This window comes from Solea senegalensis, linkage group LG21 (assembly GCF_019176455.1).
Source record: "Solea senegalensis isolate Sse05_10M linkage group LG21, IFAPA_SoseM_1, whole genome shotgun sequence".
Taxonomy (NCBI): Eukaryota; Metazoa; Chordata; class Actinopteri; order Pleuronectiformes; family Soleidae; genus Solea; species Solea senegalensis.
Window position 1 is genome coordinate 769004 of NC_058040.1, and position 22020 is coordinate 791023.

The following is a 22020-nucleotide window of genomic DNA, read 5'->3' on the forward strand; positions in this document are numbered from 1 at the left end:
ATATGTGAAGTTTAAGGTGAACAGTTTGGATAGAATGCTTAACTGTGGTCCTCACACACACCTTTTACAACTTAAAGGGATACTTGAGTAAATGAGAAGTGGAAGTCACTTTCTATATTATTACTTAAGTAAAAGTAAGTAAAAGTAAGTTAAGTAGCTATGGCCACATGTAAAAAAAAAAAAAAAATTGAAAGAAAGAAAATGAAAGGTCCACAAATGCAACTCATCTACAAACGGACACAACAACGGGGGGAAAAAAGCATCTTAAATACAAATAAAGGCAAAATGACACAACATCTGGAAGAGTTGCATGCAGATAATGACATTTTATGAAACAAAGAAACTGAAAAATACACAAAATGTCCTCAATAATGAAGCAGAAAAACTACTGCAGACACTGAAACTCTTTAAACAGATGAAAACAAGAGACTTCAAACAGAGACAAAACATCAGGAAAGTGATGTCACACAACTACAAACGGAGGCAAAAAACGAGAAACACAATATCTGGATTAGATTAAGACTAAATTATACAAAACAAAGACAAAGAAATCATTTTCAGCCAAAGAAGCAAACATCACCACACACTCACGTGCCGTGTTGGGTTGTGCTTCGCGTTCATAAGCTTTCATTCATGTATGCAAGGTATCATTATGTCATAATCTAAGAATAGCATGTCAAGGTGGTTCAGGATATTTTTTATAATGTAGAAGCTGTCATTCATTCATTCATTCATTCATTCATTCATTCATTCTTAAGATTGAACAAGACACGTTTGAAAGTTACTGGAAAAACTGGATAAACTATAATGCAACTTAAAGTTTGGACTCCATTAATCTGGTTTTGTTGAAACCAGATACATCTCCAGCAATTATACTATTCTTAGTCAAAGCTATACATGTATGTGCAAATGATCTATTTATTTAATTTATTATATCATTTGTGTTGTTGATAGTGTTCACAGGAGAAGTCATGGATAGTGGAAAGTGCATGGGGTAGATAAACTTCTCTGCTTTAATTTATCTACTGCTATATTTGTATCATATATCTCATTCTCTCTTTATTTTTTATTATTTTTTACTTTTTTATTTTTCTCTCCTTATCTGTTTGGAGGATAAGAAAGTTAAGAGCGACACACTAACCCACCTAACCTCCATGTTCTCTGCATGTGTGTGTGTGGGTTTCCTCCCACAGTCCAAAAACATGCAATATGGGGATTAGGTCAATTGGACACTCTTGTTTATCTCTATATTTGTCCCTAAAATAACGTGGGTTAGGGTATAAAATAACGTTATCACTGCCTTTATCTTATAGTTGGTACCTGGCTAGGTTGTGTGTGTGTGTGTGTGTAAAGCAGTGTGTGTTTCTTGCGAGACCTGTGACCTCCTGACCTCCCGAGACTCCAGAAAAACAATGTTTTTTTAGGGCAACATTACAAATAATGAATCTTTTTTTACCATCTACAGTAATGTAAGAATAGTGTTTGTTTTCTTCTCAGTGTTTGTGGTGGGACCACTGGCTGAGCCACTAAGGGGTTGCTTTGGGGCCACATGTGGTCCACAGGCCACCATTTGAGTAGGCTGGGCGTATAGTGTATGTGAAGGTACCAGTGATGCAGAGGTTTGCTTTGGAATCGTACGCTCCTATCAGGATAACATCTTTCCCTAGCGTTTAAATCTATAAATAATAATAATAATTTACAACTACTTCTGTTGTTTATGGGCTGAAAGAGAACAGGATGGCGTTCCCGTTTGTGTCGCGTGAGTTCTCCCTCAAACACGCAGCCGTGTTTTGCTAATAGAGCAATCACCAAACGCAACACTAAACCATCACTTAAAAAAAAAAAACATGCTTTAGATTTCTATTTTCACCGTTTTCAGAGCAGAACTTTTTACGGTCCCGCTCTGAAATCTTAGCCGCCCCCAAAGAAAAGGCTGACTGTTCTGTATGAATGAGGGATTAAACACAAGGAAAAATAACGTAACCTAATATCACAGTCAACCACAGCCAACATGACGTTCTCACGCGAGGAATCTGATGCTCTGTTCAGGACAAACAGCAAGAGAGGAAGAAGACGAGGGAGGGAGGGAGAGAGGGAGGGAGGGAGGGAGGGCAGAGAGAGGAAATAGTGGCTCCCAGAACAAATGACTACTCTGGGAGTTGATTCATAAAAAGCCACAGAAAGAGCAGCTCAGCTTTAGTTCAAGAAGGAGATCAGGAAATGATCCAAAATACATGAGTGTGTGTGTGTGTGTGTGTCTTTTCTTTTGTTCATAAAAGAATATTTCACAAATTCAATCCGATTTTAAACATTTCAAGTACTTTTTTCTTATAGCCTCTGTGTATACTGTATGAATTTTTTTTATATAGTGTGTGTGTTTATATATATATATATATATATATATATATATATATATATATACATTTGCCTGGTCAAAAAAAAAGAGTCACACGCTCTAATAGCCTTTAGCTTTGCGTATAGCACTCATTCGCTGTGGCATTGTTTGGATAAGCTTCTGCAAGGTCACAAGATTTATTTCCGTCCAGTTTTGCATTCATTTTCCACCAAGATCTTGTATTGATGATGGGAAAGTGGGACCACTGCGCCAAGCCTCCTCCGGCACATCCCAAAGATTGTCAATAACCCCACTCTGTGGTGAAAATGATGTCTCATGCTCCCTGAACCACTCTTTCACAATTTCAGCCCGATAATTCCTGCCATTGTCATCTTGGAATACGAGGTATATTTTATATACGATTAAAAAATCCATCCATGGAATAATCTGGTCATTCAGACCAATTTTTGGCCAGGCAGTATAAATATACATACATATGTATATATATATATATATATATATATATATATATATATATGTGTATATATATATATATATATATATATATATATATATATATACTGTGTATGCATTGGACTGGCACCAGTGTGCAACACCTACTTTGTTACTTTGGCTCCATCATGTGGCTTGGAAAGGACCTAGAGTTACTGCACATGGAAATATCCAGTATATATAGTATATACACCAGTGTTTCACAATATATGAATCACTGTCATTGCAATGCAGATTAATCAGATTAAAGTCACAATTCTGACTTTTTTTTCCCTCAGAATTCATGCTGTTTTATTTTTTTATTTTTACACATGTGGCCCTAATTCTCCTCCGTGGGTTCCTGATTCTGATTCTGCTTGTACTGACAGGTGATGACCTGAGGGTGGAGCTGTTGTGTCATGGGAGGGATCAGCTCTGACCTTCCTGTGGTTCTTGTGTATAGAAATATAGAAATATATACCCAAGAGTCAATTATTTTCCACAGTCAGAGCAAAAACATGTCATATACAGTATAAATATATACTATATATGTATATATATATATATATATATATATATATACATAATACACGTGTGTGTGAACTACTGACTGAGGTGATAATGTTGTCATGTTTCACTCCAGAGACAGGGATGACAGCAGTCTGCTAATGCTTTGTGATTTGCTAACGTGGCGTTCCATCACAAACAAGGCTGCTTTTTAACTTGTTTAACATATCTAGATGTAAGTATTCTGAAATACTGTACGTTTAAAAATAATAATGGAAAAATGCTCTCTGTTCTTTTGCTGTGTCGGTGATTCATCAGTTTAACAGTAATTGAATTTTGATACGGGCAATTATTCATCATTTAAGGGTTATTTGCATTAATTTGAAATATTAATGGATTCTTTTTTGGATGAGTGAGAAGATGAGTATTTGGTCACAGAGGAGCTGTACCACCCCGGGCATTTCCCAGCATCCTCTGCTCTGTCTGCACGCCAGGCACAGGTCAAAAGAAGAGTCGGCAGATTTTCTTTCATTTCTTTCATTCTTTTTTTTTTTTTTTTTTTAAAAAGAAAGTGCAGAGCTTAAGTAAATCCTTTAATGTGTGTTGAAAGTGTTTCATCCAAATTAGAATTGCAAATTGCAAAAGTCCAGTGTACTCATTTAATCCTGTCTGCTGTATATGCTGTCAACTCATGAGCACACGCGTGTTGTCATAGTAACAGAAATTGCCCATCAAATAGTTTTTCAGTCTTTTTTTGTTTCTATAGGCTCAGAAGTTATTTTCATCAACTTGTACAAAAGGCATGAAACAAAAACAATGTCTGCTGTGTTTTTCATTTCTTAACTGTGCAAACATTCATGGTTTCTAGAGATGAGTCCTCATGACTTGAATGGATTTGAATTCAATTCTAGCTTCAACGACTGTTACATTTAGTACAGACTTTCAATATCTGGCAATTATTTACTATTTACTGCATGTTAAAATGGTGTATTAACAATTTGACTTTCATTTTAGAATTATGACTTTCTTCAATCTCATAATTATGACTTTTTCTTTAATCTCATAATTATGACTTTTTCTTTAATCTCAGAATTCTGATCTTTTCTATAATTCTATAATTTCAGAATTCTGACTTTAATCTCACAATTCTGACTTTTTCTTACATCGCAGAATACTGACTTCTTCTTTAATCTCAGACGTCTGACTTTAGTCTCACAATTCTGACTTCTTTAATCTCAGAAGTCTGACTTTAGTCTCACAATTCTGACTTCTTTAATTTCAGAATTCTGACTTTTTCTTTAAACTCAGAATTCTGACCTTTTATATAATTTCAGAATTCTGACTTTCATCTCAGAATTCTGACTTTCATCTCAGAATTCTGACTTTCATCTCAGAATTCTGACTTGGTTTTTTTTTTACATGCAGCCCGTATAATCTTCCATAGATATCCATGATCTTAAAATGATATCACAATATTTCATCATGAGGATATTTTGCATAATTTCAAAGTAAAAGTGTTTGTTTTGATAGAGAGCAAAAAACGGTGTAGTTCACAATGAGAGAACAAACATATTTATGATGCAAAATAAATCCATAAATATCACATAATATCACAACATAAAATTGTTCAGGGGCGGGCCCATGTGGCCTGTGGGCCACGGGTTTGAGACCTCTGTGTTAGCAGTTACCTGAGAACAGCCCTGTTCCTGACAGTGCTGCTGGCATCACTGCAGGCTGATTCCTCTTTCTTGATTCCCCCTCCTCATACCAGATTATAATAGGCAATCCCATAGTGTTGCATTTTCCCCTCAAATTTCCAGTCTAATGAGATTTTGGGGCTGAACTCAGAGGGAGGCAGAGGCTGTACCACAGGAGGAGGGAGAGCGTCTGTGAGGGTGGGAGATAAGAATAGATTAATAACGGGGAGAAGATGGTTTAGGATCGGGAATGAGCCGCTTTTCTGATTCAGCGCTCAGGGTGTCACATGTCACTGTCGAGATTGTTTTGACACCACATTGAGAAATTCAGGAGGAAGACGACCCAGCTCATGAAACTTGCAGATCCTGGCTGAATTTAGGATATTTCCATAAAAGCCATGAGGTATGAGATGGGGGTGGGGGGGGCGTGTTTAGTTCCCTTCCCAGCCTCTCTCCTCCTCTCCTCTAGGATTCAAGGGATGGAGGGGGGGTGGGGGGGGTCGACTCCTTCACCCATGGATGTACGTGACCTCTTACATCGAGCAGACAAACAGATATTGGATTTTTCTCACACGCTCTTTCTGTTTGGTCATGTTTGATTTTGCTCAGCCTCGGTCAGAGTGACAGGTCTCACAGCTGTCACTCTACTTAACTTACTGTACATACACCGACACAAAGACAATGATCGCTAACATCTTAATAAATGTAGGTTCAAACTGAAATTAATGAGTTTTGAATGTACAGTACTTTATCATTTAGGTCTGATGAGTCAGTGCATCTACATGCATGTTAAAAGTCTGACTCTAGTCAGACTAAGACAATTTGGTTTTCTTAACCCTTAGTGCTCACATGGTAAAATGCTGTGGGGAAAAAACTCCTCCTGGTTTATAGGTCACATATACAGGCTTTAAAAAAACGTGTTTTCTATGTGGTGTTGAGTCAAAGCTCAAAGTAATATAAAGTCTTTTTATTTTATTTGTTTTCATAAAAACGAGCCAAGTGAACTTTGAACTGTGACGTATTTCCGAATTTCACAAATTCAGTAGGATTTTAAACATGTCATGTATGTTTTGTTCAGATGTGTTTATACAGTTGGTGTAAATGAAAGATAAAATGTGCAGCTCATTTACTTAAGTTTTCCATGTTTTTATAAATGATTTTAGATCATTCCTATCGTCTTTGTCTTCTTCTTCTTCTTCGTGTGAGACTGGTGGGATGGCTCTCTAATGCCCTCTATGGACGGGCCGCTGCTGGTCATGTATTACATGAACTGGATAGAGTGCTGGCTTACGACTGTTTTTTCCCCAGTGGTCATTTGTGGTACTACAACAACAGATACTCAAGTGGCCCAAACAGACCAAAAACCCAAAGAGGGTCAGTCGTTGGAGCCAATTCCAGATGACAAAGGGCGAATTACAAGAAAACACACACACACACACACATGGGGAGGACATGTAAACACCATGCAGAAAGGCCCTTGTTCGAACCAGTTGATGAACCCAGGTCTTTTTGCTGCACGGCAACAGTGCTAGCCACTGCACCACCTAACATTCACATGCTAAATCTGCCATCCACACAAAGAAGTGGTTCATTCTCCACTGAGTGAAAAGTGTGGGCTAATTTGCAGGTTGGGGGTCTGGGAGCCTCTGCTTTCTCCTCCTTTTAACTTCTCTGCTTTAATGTATCACCTTGAAATCCACTGGGCATCCTCCCCAGAGTCTCTTTGTCTATGAATGCTAATGTGGTCTCTCTGTGTTAATAATAAATAGCCACTGATAAAATAATACATTTCCAATGTCCCTCTCAGACCTTCCGTCTCTTCCCCTTTCTCCTCCATATACGATTAGTTTATCAGCACTTTCGCCACCCCAAACACTTTGAGCTTAATTATTTAAAACGTCTGAAAAATTAATAGCCTTTTTTTTGGGGTGAAAAGCCATCGTTCAGCCTGTGAAAATTTGGGGAAAGAGGTGGAGGTGGAAGAGTGGGATGAAATATTTAGCAGCGTGCCGGCCCTTCAATTATTTTTTCACATGCATGAGTATTAAAAAACACATGCATAGTTAAATGAGCATTTTAAAAGCAGAATAATTCCTACAGCCATAAAAATTCTCCGTCAATTATTCAGTGTGAAATCTCCCCAACCGACCCTTTACACATTTGCGTTTAATCACATTCAGGGAATTTGGTTTCTATCACTTTTTCACCCCGAGGCGATGCAATTAAGTGCCAAAAAGGAGAAGTTGGACGATGTTTAATGCTGTCAAATAAAAAATACAATAAGTCGTGTCCATTTGGGAGCAGAGCACAGTTGTGTTGCTCGCAGGCTTCCGGTGCCTGTTTTCTTGATGGTCAAACGCTGCGCGCTGTCTCCGCCCCCGCTGTGTTTGCCTCCCGTCACTGTCTCACACACAACACATTTACAACCAAAAAAGATGTTTCTCTCCTCATCTGTAATTTAAGCTTTGTTCCTCTGTGTTGCTGCTGCCGCCCCTTCCTACACGCCACGCTTTTGTTTGCCGGCTGCCTTTGTGCTGTATTATTTAGAGGCAGAACAAACAGAAAGCCCTCGCCGTCTTCCTCCCCTCTTTCCCAATTCGTTTGAACGCGGGCTCCTCGGGCCTGTCAGTGCATCTACCACAGGGATCAATTTCACCAGTGCAAACCTGCTGGATAAGCTCAGATCGGGCACTCAAACACCCACGCTGTCTTTAGTGATGGTGGGTGTGCAGGCCTCTCTGAGGAGCAGGGTGAAATCTTCAGGGATTCCACGCTGAGAAGAGATTATTAAAAAAGTTTAACTTTCTGATAAACTTGTCAGTCAACTTGATAACAGTTTAAAAAACGTCTTACTGTTCCTTAATGGAGCTTTTCCACTACACAGCCCGGCATGGCTCCACTTGGCACAATTTTTGTTTTGCTTTTCCATTAGCGACGGTACCTGGAAAGAGTCGCGAGCGCGACGTCCGATACAAGAATCCAAGTGCCGAACTGTAGGTCAGTTAAAAAGACCTGAAAACATGTGATAATCTCCAACATTTAGCATGGATGCAGACAACCTCACAAACCCCTGCAACTGTATTTCAGTCCAGTGACTGTGACAGACGGAGTCCGTGCTCCAGTCATGGAGGAAGTATTGATTCTAATGATTCACTTACGCCGAAAACAACTGCTTTACGAGTCACTTGTCACAAGTTTGTGTGTGTCGCATGTAAAAAAAAACGAAGTCACAGCAGTTTCGTGCAGCTGTGCTATGATGACTCCGCCCACTTTGAGGAGGTACTATAGTCATGGAAAGCCACAGTGAACCGTGTAGAGCCGAGCCATACCGCACAGAGCCAAGGCGAGGCATGCCGGGACTATGTAGTGGGAAAAGAGACGGTCTAAGTCTGTTTAAGCAAAGCTTAAATTACAAATGTGGATAGAAAGTGACAAGTTGTTGTATCTGGAGGGACAGTCCAGAAGACACAGCCTTGGACAGAATAACAGAATCATTGACAGAGACCTGGGCCGAGACGGAGGAGAAAGTGGAGAAGGTCCTGGCTGAGAAGCTACACCTGCAGCAGGACATGGACATGGAGAGGACCCCTGGAGGCAACAGACCAGGGCTTATAGTGGTGAAATGTCTGAGATACAAGGACAAATCTGCCATTCTTCAGCGCACCAAGTCACTAAAATCTTCAGCAACGAAGACTTCACAGAGGCTGTGAGAAGTAGAAGGACCTGGAAGCCACAAGCAAGAGAGGGGATATTGCTGATCTGCACCATAACAAGCTGGTCATAAGAAACCAAAACCACCCAGTGACATATAACTGACATGCAGGTATGAACACATCATATAATCATTCTTCCAGATTCACGGTCTTCACCATGACAACAAAACACCTCTCGAACACGCTCTACACAGAGACCTGTTGAGGTATGGGATGAACTACATTTCATCACAATGACTACTATCAACGGGGAAACTGAAAATGACTATGATCTATCACAATCAAAACTGAACACCGTCAATAATCAAGAAATATCAGAAAACTTCACACTCCACACTATGACACAGCCTTTGAAATAGAAGGTTACTGAGTTGTACTCATTTTTGTGGATAAGAAACTTAACCCTTAGTGCTCATGCGCCATGGATCTGTGCCGCGGGTGCACACATGGTAATTTGCCGTGGGAATAATACGCCACTCCTTATATGGACATCCTGGGGGCGTGTGTTTATAGGTCACATATTCAGGCTATAAAAACTGTCGTCTTGTTATGTGTTGTTGAGTCAAAGTTATGAATCATTTTATATTGCAGTTTTAGTAGTATATAAAGTAGCAATAATTGTGCAACAACGAGCGTTTTTCTTTTCTTTTTGTTCATATAAAAAAAAGCCAAGTTAACTTTGAACTTCCAAATTTCACAAGTTCAATTCGATTTTAAACATATCTATCTATCTTTCTGTGCAGACTCTATCTCCTTTCAATCAGTGAAGTAGGAGCATGTGTGTCATATAGCACGCACGCTTCTGCAAACCACAGATATGAGTGAAATCATGTTTCTGAGCCAACATCGCATTACTAAAGACGTGCACAACGAGATGGTACTTTTTGGCTGTAATGGAGATACGAGGGTGAGGATTTCCTGAGCATGAATGTGGTTGGGTTTTAAGCACAAAAGCACCCAGTTTGAGGCAAGGGGAACATCACAGTGTTTCCTTGTCAACAACCTCTTGAAGAAAACAAGGTGTTTCTGGGTAAAAACACAGCGGGTGAACGTCTCACTGTGTCACACACCAAGCCCTTTCTCCTCCAGGTGACATCAAACACTTGAGAAGTAGGTCACTTTAGAAGTGGTGATACAGTACAATGTGTGTGACACCAAAGTGTGACTTTTGTACAGTTTTTGTACAGAATGTACAAATGTAAAATGTATTACATGGTTTGTAGAAAAGAGTGTGTTTATCCTGGGAGAAGAGCTGTGGTGGAACATAATGAATTACATTAGTAGGTTTTTTGTGTATTTCCAAATCCGTCTGGACTTCTTTTTTATTTATTTTAACCATAAAAGTGCCAGAAAATGTCCTGTAATGTAAGTCTTATCTTTCCATATCTGGCAGTTAAAATAGTGTATTAACAATTTAAAATAAAAAAAAATAAAAAATGTAATTATTAAACTTTTGCATGTTACATTTGAACAGTATAAAATATATTTACAATAAAAAAAATGTGTATCTTTGTCTCTTGATGTGATAAAAAAGGCCAAAAAATGGACAGTATGTGCAGGTGTTCTTCCCGCTCTCTAGCGACAAAGATGCTGATTTACCTGCTTCCTGAAACAGCGCAAGTTAAATTACTGTAACAACAACATGTTGGGAACTGGGAACTTCTCAGCGTTCAAAAACTGTTTACCAATTGCATGAATCGTTGCGTAATTACAGTTATGCAAAGTGCACTTGTTAACTTTCCCATAACAAATTTTGTTTCCCTAAACAGTGGATATATTTCATTGGATGAAGTTGGACAAACTTGCTTTTTTTACTGTGACATATTGTATAACTGGAGCTGAATGAAGACAAAGGCACCAGACATCATACAACACACACAGGAATGGAGACGCTCTGAGGGCTATAACTATAGAAAACATTAAATGTCTGCAGCAATGGTTACAAGTTGTGGGTACTCGTACAAAAAATGGTGATACATACAGTATTTGAGTGCAACACACAAGTGCACACACACACACACACATGCAGACATGACTTGTAATCCCTATGGACCCCGGAGGCTCTGCTCTCAGGCCCCTCAACTGGGTTACTAAGAACCTGACTCTGATTTATGGAAATGAATATGGAGATTTTATTATGCCTCCTTCTCACACACACACACACACACACACTCCTGGATGCAGGTAAAGAAAGGACAAAGAGGGTCAAACACTGCAAGAAACAAGAAACATCACAAATGATGTGTGTGTGTGTGTGTGTTCTTGTATTTGTTTGGACCGTTCTGGCATAAACACTGACCTTGTCAGAATGAGTAGGACCAGTAGTCCTCACGGAGACCAAAAACTGGTCCTAATGAGGCAGAACCTCATTTCTGAGGAAGGTCAGGGTTAGGCATTAGCTGCTAATGGTTACAGTTAGTATAGTATGTGTGTGTGTGTGTGTGTGTGTGTGTGTGTCCTACATACGTGTGTAGCCTACATACATGTGCATGTTGGGTCCGCGATAATTATAGGACAGTCTGATTGGTATAATTAACATGTGTGAGAACCATAATCTATTATGTATTGATATAAGCAGTCAGTAATTCATGCTCAGGTATGTGAGTCAACTGCATGTGTTCCTTTCTTTCTCTCTTTTTATTCTTTCTTTCTCTCTTTTTATTCTTTCTTTCTTTCTTTTTATTCTTTCTTTCTTTCTTTCTTTCTTTCTTTCATGTGGCGTAATGTAATCAATATTTCTGTAAATAGGCTAGTTTTCATCTGTAGTCCATGGCCTGGGGGTCAGAATGGCTACCTGTAGTATCTGACTTCACCATCGGGTGGCAGTATAAGTCTGGACGGCGGGAATAGGACGCATTCCTACCAAAGAAGAAGAGAACGATGCTATTGTGCACTAGTTGTAACGTGTTAACGTTCAATTCTAATACAGCTCAAATTATGTCATTATCTGAATTATCTTAACTAAATCTGTAACACCGAGCGTATCGCAGGCGACAACGTTTGTGCGAGCGCACTTTGCATCCCTGTAACTACGCAATCAATCGGAAAATTGAATTGACAAGTTGCACGTCAAAGACAACGTGTGGTTATTACGGTAATTTCACTCGCGCTGTCGCAGGAAGCTGGTGAATCAGCGTCTTTGTCGCCAGAGAGGAGACAGTTGGAAAAACGCCTGTACATAGTTTCCATTTGTTGACAAAAACTCAAACAAATGTCTATTTACATGTGTTGCACTGTTCAAATTTGAAATTTAACACGCAAAATCTGTTGCTTGTGTTCTATAGTGTTTTTCTCAATAAAACCTTTTTGTCATGTTAACATGCAGTAAACCAGGTATTGAAAGTTATTCTGGAAAAATTGACATTTTCTGGTTTATGTTTGGATTCATGGTTAAAATAAGAAATTTGTGCAGTTTCTCACGAACTGAGCCATAGGAAGCTGTTCTGTCATGACACAGTCTCAATTAAGACTGCAGTAAATTACCGCTCCATTAATATTAAAATAATCTCATTACAGTTTATGTAAGACACTCTGACAGCAGCCATGTGACAGCTCACACCATGGAGCTCCAAGTGAAACACTGACCATCAGAAACCCAGCTGATCATCCGAGAGCTGGATGATGGATGATTGAGGCGATTAATCATGTTTTATCATCTCAGGCTGCATATTAACTGTCAACTGACGGGACAGACATTCAGTCTGTGTCAAGTTCATGAGCCCGAAAGATTAGAAACCACTGGCTTCATCTTCAGTCATGTATATTTTTCAGGATTATGTTTGTATTTTATTCTTTTTTTTAAGAATACAATCTTAATCCAACTACCCAATGATAGTTTATTGTCACATAAAGTAGCATAGGCTACAACAGAAATGGTGTCGTATTGACAAACCGAATGTGCCGAGTAAACATGGTGCCATATTTCCCGGACACTGTCTTTTGTTTGCACAAGTTTGTGAGCATTTGTTCATAATTGTCCTTTGTCTGCACGACTCCCAGCCTAAGTGACGGCAAGATTTCGCACGTGCCCAACGGCACTGTTTATATTGGCAGCAAGAAAAAAAAAGGCAATAAAAAACTCAACCAAAGACGAGAATAAAAATTCGCAGCTCAGTTTATTGATTGCAGTTTCTGGGGGAGAGATGGAAATATGTGAGAAGTCCAAACGAGCTTGTGTTTTTACATCTGAATATTCATAACCCCCAATCATCATTTGTGTGAAGAGAAGGAGCACAGTGGGGGGTTGGTAAAGGTGTAAAAACCTGCTCGGTTTAGTTTAGAGGGAGAAGAGCAAAGAGAGAAGGTGAAGGGAAAAGGAAACAATAATACAGAAGCATGAGGGGGGGAAAAAGCTCAATTGGAAAAGGGAGAACAAAGCACACACACATTTCTGAGATTAAAACACATCATTCATGAAATGTCTGTCGGCTCCTTGAGACATGAATATCATTTCGATGCTCTTTACTATTCACTCTGTGCTTTCTTAATATCACTTCAATGTCTTTTTTCTCTCCCCCCACCATCCTCTCCGGAGTGCTCTTTATCCCCCCCAGTCCTCAGCAGTGTCTCCTCCTCCTCTCCCTCCCACCTTTCCGCCCCCCTCTCATCGCATCCCCGCCCCTCAGCGTTTAGTGATTAATGCGATTTTTAATTGTCATGCTCACTTTTATGCTCATTAAAGTGTATTATGCAGCAGTTAGGGTATTAAAGTTCAGTGAGAAATTTCATGCATACTGATGAGAATGCAAATGGGCCCAGCGTGAAAAGATACTATGGTTTGTGTTGTGTGTGTGTGTGTGTGTGCATGTGTGTGTCTGATTATCCCCAGGAGTGAGTGTCGAGTGTCATTATCACCCGTGCTAGCCATCTCAGCAGAGCGGAGAGAGGCCATCTATAGAATTCATGTTAATGGGAGTCTTAAAGCATTTCTTTATCCCTGTATTGTATAAAACATACCATGAGCTCTGTGTTAAAACACAGTTTTGCGACGTTTTAATCAGAACAACAACAACAAAATGACATACAGTATGTTGAATTTGTATAGTGTACTTTGAGCTAAATGATAATGTTTAGCAGCTGTATGTTTATCAACTTTATTTATTCAATCACTATGTTTAAAACATACAGTATATAAAGAGTGTCTTATATCCTTATCCATCCTAATAAACAAACCTGAGCAAAAAAGTACTCAAAATGTTTAGAATCAAATTGAATTTGTGAAATTTGGAAATACGTCACAGTTCAAAGTTCACTTGGCTCGTTTTTATGAACAAAAAGAAAAGAAAAACGCTCTATTTTTGTGACTTCTGCACAATTATTGCTACTTTATATCGCTACTAATAATGTGCTATAAAATTAATCAGAATAATTGACTCATAATTGACTCAACAACACAAAAAAAGCACATTTTTAAAGCCTGAATATGTGACCGAGCCGCGTGAGCACTAAGGGTTAATATCTGAAAACAAAGACATGTGCACTTGAAACTGCTGTAAATATCATGAGTTTAGTCAAAACCCCAATTATTGCACGGTTAAAGGTTTAACTTGATGATGCCAATGAATGAGTGAATATGAGATTGTGCATTAAAAAAAATGAAGCACGGGGATTTCAAATGACTTTTGGTGCTTTTCCACTACATGGTTCCGGCATGCCTCGCCTCGGCATGGCACAGCTTGACTCCATTACTATAGTACCTCCTCAACGTGGGACGTGAGTCATCATAGCACGGTGACACACAAACTAGTGACTAGTGACTCTTAAAGCAGTTGTTTTCAGGGTAAATGAATCATTAGAATCAGTAAATTAAAAAGATTTGTTCACAGAATCAGTGCTTCCTGCATGACTGGAGCACGGACTCTGACACGGCGGGGGCTGTGATTGCGGTTTTCGGCAAAATACACTAGACTCCTCAGTTAAATGTTGAGATTTTAGACATTTCCTTTGCTAAATGTTGGCGATTAACGCACGTTTTCAGGATTTCTAAGTCTTTTCAACTGATCTACAGTTCGGCATCGTTTGGTTTGATTCTCGTGTCGGACGTCGTGTTCACGACTCTTACTGTGACGGCAGTCTGGCAATATCACGTGGAGTATCAGCTCAGCTCGCTTGGAACCTCACCAGAGCAGGTATTAAAAAGGTACCAAGTACCAGGTACTATTGCTAATGGAAATGCAGAATAACTGTGCCGTGCCAAAGCGAGGCGTGTCAAGTCGTACTAGTGGAAACACTCCAGTACTGAATGATACCAGCTGTCTATTGAGTGGACAAAATTGGGACCAAAATTAAGCTTGGTGACTGTCTTTCAACTATCTGAGTTGAAAGATCTGAAGCGGGAATTTAATAAATCGGACTCCCCAATTCCCAGTGGAGAACACCTAAAGACATCGTCATGGTAATGACGCATTTGATGAAAAAGAAGGCAGGAGCCTCATTACCGTTACCATGCAGAGAAAGTGAAATGCCTTTTTAAAAAATGAAGCCAAACTCAGATGTTATAAGGTGATTCCATCTTGTTGAAGACGGTGTGTCTGTGCTGTTGTCTTCCTCTCTCAGCCCACCTGCTGTTACCACCATGCTGGGCGAATAGGCTCAGTCATTACTTTGCTTCTGCTGCACTGTCTTCCGGGTAAAATGAGACACTGGTAAAGATTTTTAACCGGGGGCCTAAATCATTTACACAGCATGGAGCAAGTGTGCTGAAATGAGACCGCTGATAACGCTATCCTGCAGGAGCAGCAGGTGGCACTGTAACCGGGAAATAATGGCAGGAAAAAAGAGACAGATCTAGTCATTACAGTGACAAACAATGTGTTTATGCACGAATAAAACTTTTCAAAAATCCAGCCTGAAACGTTCCCATGGTGCTGATCAAAAGGATATATCAGATATTATCTTCTGATGGGGCTGCTGGGGTGAGGATTTCTTTCTTTGTTTATCAATATCACAATCTTTAGCATGGCACATTTATACGTGTTCATACAATATACTGTACTGGTTGTTTTCTGATTTGATATTACATCTGGTACGTGGTTTTTATCCTTTAACACCTAAGTCTTTTGCTAAGTTTAACCATAAAAGGACAAGAAAATGTCTTGTGAGTAAATGCTTTAGCCCAATTTTCCATAATAACTTCCAATATGTGGCAGTTATTTACAATTTAATGCATTTTAAAATATCATTTTCATCATTTAATGAAGAAAAACAAAAAGGTTTATTTAGAAAAAAGAACCTGCAACAGATTTGCGTGTTCAATTTGACATTTGAACGGTATAAAACAGTATTTACAATAACATTTGAGTCTCTCAATGTTTCTTTGTCTCTCAATGTGCAAAAACAGGCCAAAAAATAGATACTATGTACAATGTACTATGTTGTTTTTGACCTGCAAACTGTCATTGTCATTTATTTTCTATAGCACGAACCGCCGTGTGCGCCTGCGCAAATGTGTCGTCAGCGATGCGCTTGATTTTAAAGGGTTAATGTTGCCACTGGTCAGTGTGAGCAAAAATGAACTGTACTCCAGTGTAGAAATCCTGAAGAATGGCCTCAGTGGTAGAGCAGGTCATCTTTCAACTGGGGGGTTGTGGGTTCAATTCCCAGCTCTACTTGTCTACATGCCAATGTTTCCTTGGGCAAGAGACTTTACCCCACATTGCTCCTGATGGCTTTGCTGGCAGTGTGTGAATGGGTATAAAAGATGTGTGACATAAAGTTATGCACCGTTTGAATTAAATAATGGTATTAAATCCATGGATAAGTTGTATTAGTACAGTGAAGATGCAAAGAGCAGAGGCAGTGAAAGTGGATGGGTTTAAATACCTGGAGTAGACCTCATCCAAAGCAATGGACAGTCACGAGAGGCAGGGTGGAGGTGGTGGAGACGAGTGTCTACAAGATGGTAGTGAGACCTGATGTGATGTATGACTTGGAGACAGTGATGCTGTCTAAGAGACAGGAGGCGGAGCTGGAGGTGCCAAGATTGTCAATGGGAGTGTCCAGGATGGGCAGGATTAGAAATGAGCATATTCGAGGGACAGCTCAAGTTGAACGGTTTGGAGACAAAGTCAGAGAGTCAAGGTTGAGATGGTTTGGTCACGTGCAGAGGAGGAATAACTGATTATATTGGACAGGGGATGCTGAAGATGGAGCTGCTGCGCAGGAGAAAAAGAGGAAAACCACAGAGAAGGTTCATGGATGTCGTGAAGGAAGACATGAGGACACTTGGTGTAACAGAAGAGGACACAAGGGAGAGGACAAGATGGAGGCAGATGATCTGCTGTGGTGACCCATAAAGGGAGGAGCTGATAGTAGAAGAAAATTAAAACCATAGATACTCTGATGTGTTAGCATTACATCAATGTTCTAGCTGCTTATAAAATGTATAATGTTTTTTTATTGGTGTGCATTATAGGTTCCAAAGAGGCTAGTGATAGTGTGCACATGTGTTGGCCACACCAACACTAAAACAGACAAACAGTCTAACATTACAAATGCATGAAGTTACTTAAAGGTCCTGTAGGAAAAGGGCTCTCTTTGGAATTGAATCTGGAAAGTTTCTTTAACTCCAACTACTTTATGCCATCTTGCTTTCTTTACTAACCCACTACTTCGGAGAGCTTAGGAGTAAATGGGTCGTGAAAATAAAGGGGAAGTGTTCAAAAGTGCTCATCTTATGAACACAGAAAACAGCCCCATTTGAACACAACATGTTTATACACAGGCTCCAGCAGTTCTAATAGGTACCAAAAATAGGGGCTGGTGAAAAACACACTGTCTCTGCTTCAGTACTTTACTACACGTTTTCACGAGTCATATTTGTTCCCTGACATGAAATAAAGTAGAATCTGGTTATTTATTGATAATATATAGTAAAAACTGCTAGAGTAAATGTAGCAACTGACTCTATTGTACTTCAAAAATACTGTTTTCTAAACAGATGGAGGCTATTTGTACACTCCTCAATACAATTGTAAAAAAAAACATGTTCATAGTGCACCTATTGTTTCATCTATAGACACCAGTTTGGGGACTGGTTGACACCTATAGGGTTCCTGGTAGAAACACAGCTGATAAAATACAAATCCAGCAGTTGGGCCCCTGAGGGCAACTGTGTTTCGAACAACGTGACTTTTGTCTATGATGACCTTGTCCTGAGTTAACTCATTTTCTTAAAAAAAATTAATTAGTTCAAAGACACAATTACAAATGTTGTTGTATAGCACACTATTACAATATGGGGAAACATTTCTCTTTGAAGGTAAAAAGATCCAACTGTCACAATCTCTACAGAGATATCTTCCCTTTTAAACCTCAAATTGTTTCTTTGTTTCATGGTTTTTTTTGATGAAACTATGAGAAAGATTTGAATGGAACATATCTTTTTTATCAATGTGTCAAATGAATGTGTTATTAATGTGTCAAATTAGTCTTCATCCGTACCACTTCCACGTGACTGTATTCAGGTACTAGGAACAGGGTTGCAAAATATTGCTTGACCTCTATTGTATGTACATGTCAGTTTCATGAATTCCAGAAGTGCCCAATAAAAAGTGGGAAAATGATTGACAGTTTGTTTTTAAAAAGTCACTTTTTATTAGCAAAACCAGAAAAGCGTGCATTTGTAAAGCAGAAGCATTCTATGCAAATGAAGAACAACATCCTTTCTGTATGGGAAGGCCACTTTAGTTACCATAAGGAGGGGTGAGTGGAATATTACATATTTTCTGTACTTTAAGTCCTTTAATCAAACCTTGTTGTAAATATTTTACAATACAAAAGTAGACTAATAAATGTATTGTTTTCATACTACATGATTAGGAGATTTCCTTGGGATATTTGACATTCTCACATGTACGAGTTTAAAGCCACCCTTTGTTTGTTATGAGCTTTTCACTGAATGTTCTCATGCTCACATACTGTACATAGTGTTGTGCTGTCTGTGTTCCCGATAACGAACTATGTTTCCTTCCAACGGACCCACATTCCAGCGGAACCTGAACGCCACACGGGAGGGCGGAGACGCATTCACTTCCCCCTCCCCCCAAACCACGAGGCTCCGGTGTTGACAGGCCAATCACCGCCCCCAGGCACGCAACGTTGGCTCTTCACCACTCAACCGCCGGACAAAGCGTCGCCTCTCCGCCGCTAATATCTGTGAACCTTCACCGGGTAAAACCACCGCCTGGAAGAAGAGACTCTTGTTATTTCAACTAACCCCCACTCCTCCTCCTCTCTCCGCTGTTTCGGGTCTTAAATGTGGCTCACAAAGGATTAGCGGCCGTGCGGGAATTCCGCCCTCGCGGAGCTATAACTGGACAAACCCCGCCTCCTCTTAATTTGTCAACAAAGGGGTTTGACAAGCTGGGAGAAGCCCTGCCTCCATGTTCCCTTAAAAGGATGATTTGGTCTTACACGGCCAACGACCGAGCCGTGAGTAGCCGTTTTCCCTTTCACATCCCCGTTCATATGGTGCGTTGACTTCCTCCGTCGCTGTTTTAAGCGGAGCTATCATGGCGGAGCGCGGACAGCAGCCCCCGGCCAAGCGGCTCTGCTGTCGACCGGGCTACAGCGCGACGTGTAGGCAAGGCCAGCGGGCCGCGTGGGCGACATGCGGCGGTTCGGCGTCCGCTCAGGGCGAGTCGAGCAAAACCCAGAGCCCGGAGTCTCTCCTGGACATCGCGGCGAGGAAAGTCGCGGAGAAGTGGCCGTTTCAGAGGGTAGAGGAGCGCTTTGAGCGGATTCCGGAGCCAGTTCAGAGACGGATAGTGTACTGGTCATTCCCCAGGAGCGAACGGGAGATCTGCATGTACTCGTCGTTCAACACGAGCGGGGAGGAGATCGGGAGTAGCGGGGAGAGCGGCGACGACACGCGGCTGCCCTTCCGACGGGGCATCGTTCTACTGGAGAGCGGCTGCGTGGACAACGTACTGCAAGTCGGTGAGTGATGTGACGGGACACCGAGCACAAATAAACAACTACACACTGCAACCCATCTCTCAGTAAACAACGACATCACTTGGAATAAACATGATTTTGTGAAGAACTGGAATAACGTGGGTAGATAAAGTGTCAGGATTTGACAACAAAGGGTGACAAACAGACCGACACTGAGAGGCTACAATAGAGCTTTAAAGCTGCTGCCTGCATGAATGGCACTGTGTGACTGGGGCATTTAAATCCTGTTTTGGCTTCGGGGCAGTTTGAATGTGAAATGCAGGGGAGCTGCAAATCCACTAATTGCATAGAAAATCAAGCTTGTGGCTTTATAACAAAGCAGGAGTCTTTCCTCATCACCACAATCCACTGACAAAGGTTCAGAGAGAGAAGATAAATAACACACTTTTACTGTTGGCTGCTGCTTTAGAGGCACACATGTGAAATCTAGCCAGTTTATTACAAAAAAAACGTGTTTTGTGGTCAGGTCATGTCATCAGAAATCACCTTTAAGTACATGATGCATCTTTACTGCCCATGTTATATTGACCTAAATAAGACAATCTCACAATCGCTAATCTGAACTGCTCAGAACCACTTAAAAATCTGTATTTCAATGATTACATAAAACTATTGAGTAATAGGGGAAGTATCCAGTGTTGGGTTGGGTCTCAACTGACAAACATTAGTTTTGAATGAGTTGTTCTGTTTGGCACGATTGACAGACTGTTGAATCATAATTATACTGGCATTGTGTGTGTGTGTGTCAGTTCGTTTGGAGTTTGATCAGCAGTTGCATTGTGATCTTTGTGATGGAGTCGCCAACGAACATGAACAACAGAATTGGAAAGAAGTCAAATATGCAGTCTGACATTTGTTGTTGTTGTAAGCCAGTGTGTTATTCGTGGAATTCATACAGAATGTGCTGTCTTTCTCTGGTGTGTATATCTGCTTTTTTATCCCACTGAACGTTGTGTTGTTTTACATTTGTGAGTCGATACACACTCGGTATCGTTATTGGTCGGACACTTATCAAAAGCACTGGAACTGTTATTGCGAAAAGACAAATCCTCAAGATACATGTAAATGTGTCACTGAGCACAGGCGACATGTTGTAGAGAGAGAGATGTTCTCTGCTGTCATGTGACCAGAACATGAGTGAGGGCTGCACATGTCTACCATGCTGTTTGAGCATTATGTTATGTTTTTGAAATGACTGGTGTTGGCTGTGTTGTTAATGCACCAGAACAACTCTGTTATTAACAGCTTAAGCCTCTTTCACACTAAAATTAGCAGGTTACCCAGGATTTGTGAACCCACCAAAAAAAGGTGATTAACACCATTCAAACTGTCAGTGGCTGTTTTGCCCTGTGGTGTTTTTTTCACCCATGTGTCAACTGTGCATGAAATGAGACGTCACAAACGTGCTGAAATCGAAATGAGTCAGAGAGGAAAACAACAACAACACAGTGGAGCTTGGTGAACGTTGTTGTTTTGTTTCTTTTACTACAGTCCTTGTTTGAAGACTCCATCCAAATGGAAATGGAACGAAATGTTAAAGTAAACACAGCATTGTTTCACGAAATGTCTTCATCTGCACGGAAACTCCGTAACGGCTCTAAACACTATAGTACATATGCCAGGCCTGTATGTGGTGCTGCTACAGAAATACACCAAAATCAAAGAAGACATTGAGCATGCGCATATACCATGTCTGCTGTGTACAAATATTTTTTTTATATCTATAAATATAGCTTTATTTATTTATTAAGTATGTGCAAACGGAGACAGAATGAAGAGACATAAAGTGAACAGACCCAACAAACTCCAAACACAAGAAGAGGAAAATAAGTGATACCGAATGTAGAAAGAGAGGGGCGGGGTTGTGATGTCATTGTTTTCCGTGAGTAGCATATTGGTTGGCTAACGTAGCGTTTCAGTTCATGTGGACAGTCCCTAAGTCTCTAATGAAATGATATAAAAATATTTATTGCTGTCTCAAGTTGTAAAAAGTAACGTTTCCATAAAAACATTCAAGGCTAGCTGCTATGCTAACAGCCAGATTATGAATATGTGTTGTACTGTTGCACTGGAAATGACGCTAGAATTTGCATCACTGCCGTTAATGAAGCCGATTATGAGGAAATTAGCGTGTTCACCTTGGGCTTGTGTTCATACTAATGCTGATTGGAGCCAAAGAAAAACAAACAAAGGCTGCATTGGAGAGTAATTTGACTGAATGCCACTCAATCACGTACCCACTGGTCCAAAACCAGTTTAAACTGTTTTTCTGCCAGTGGAAATGTGGTATTATTTGAAATGGGTAAAAGTAATAGACATC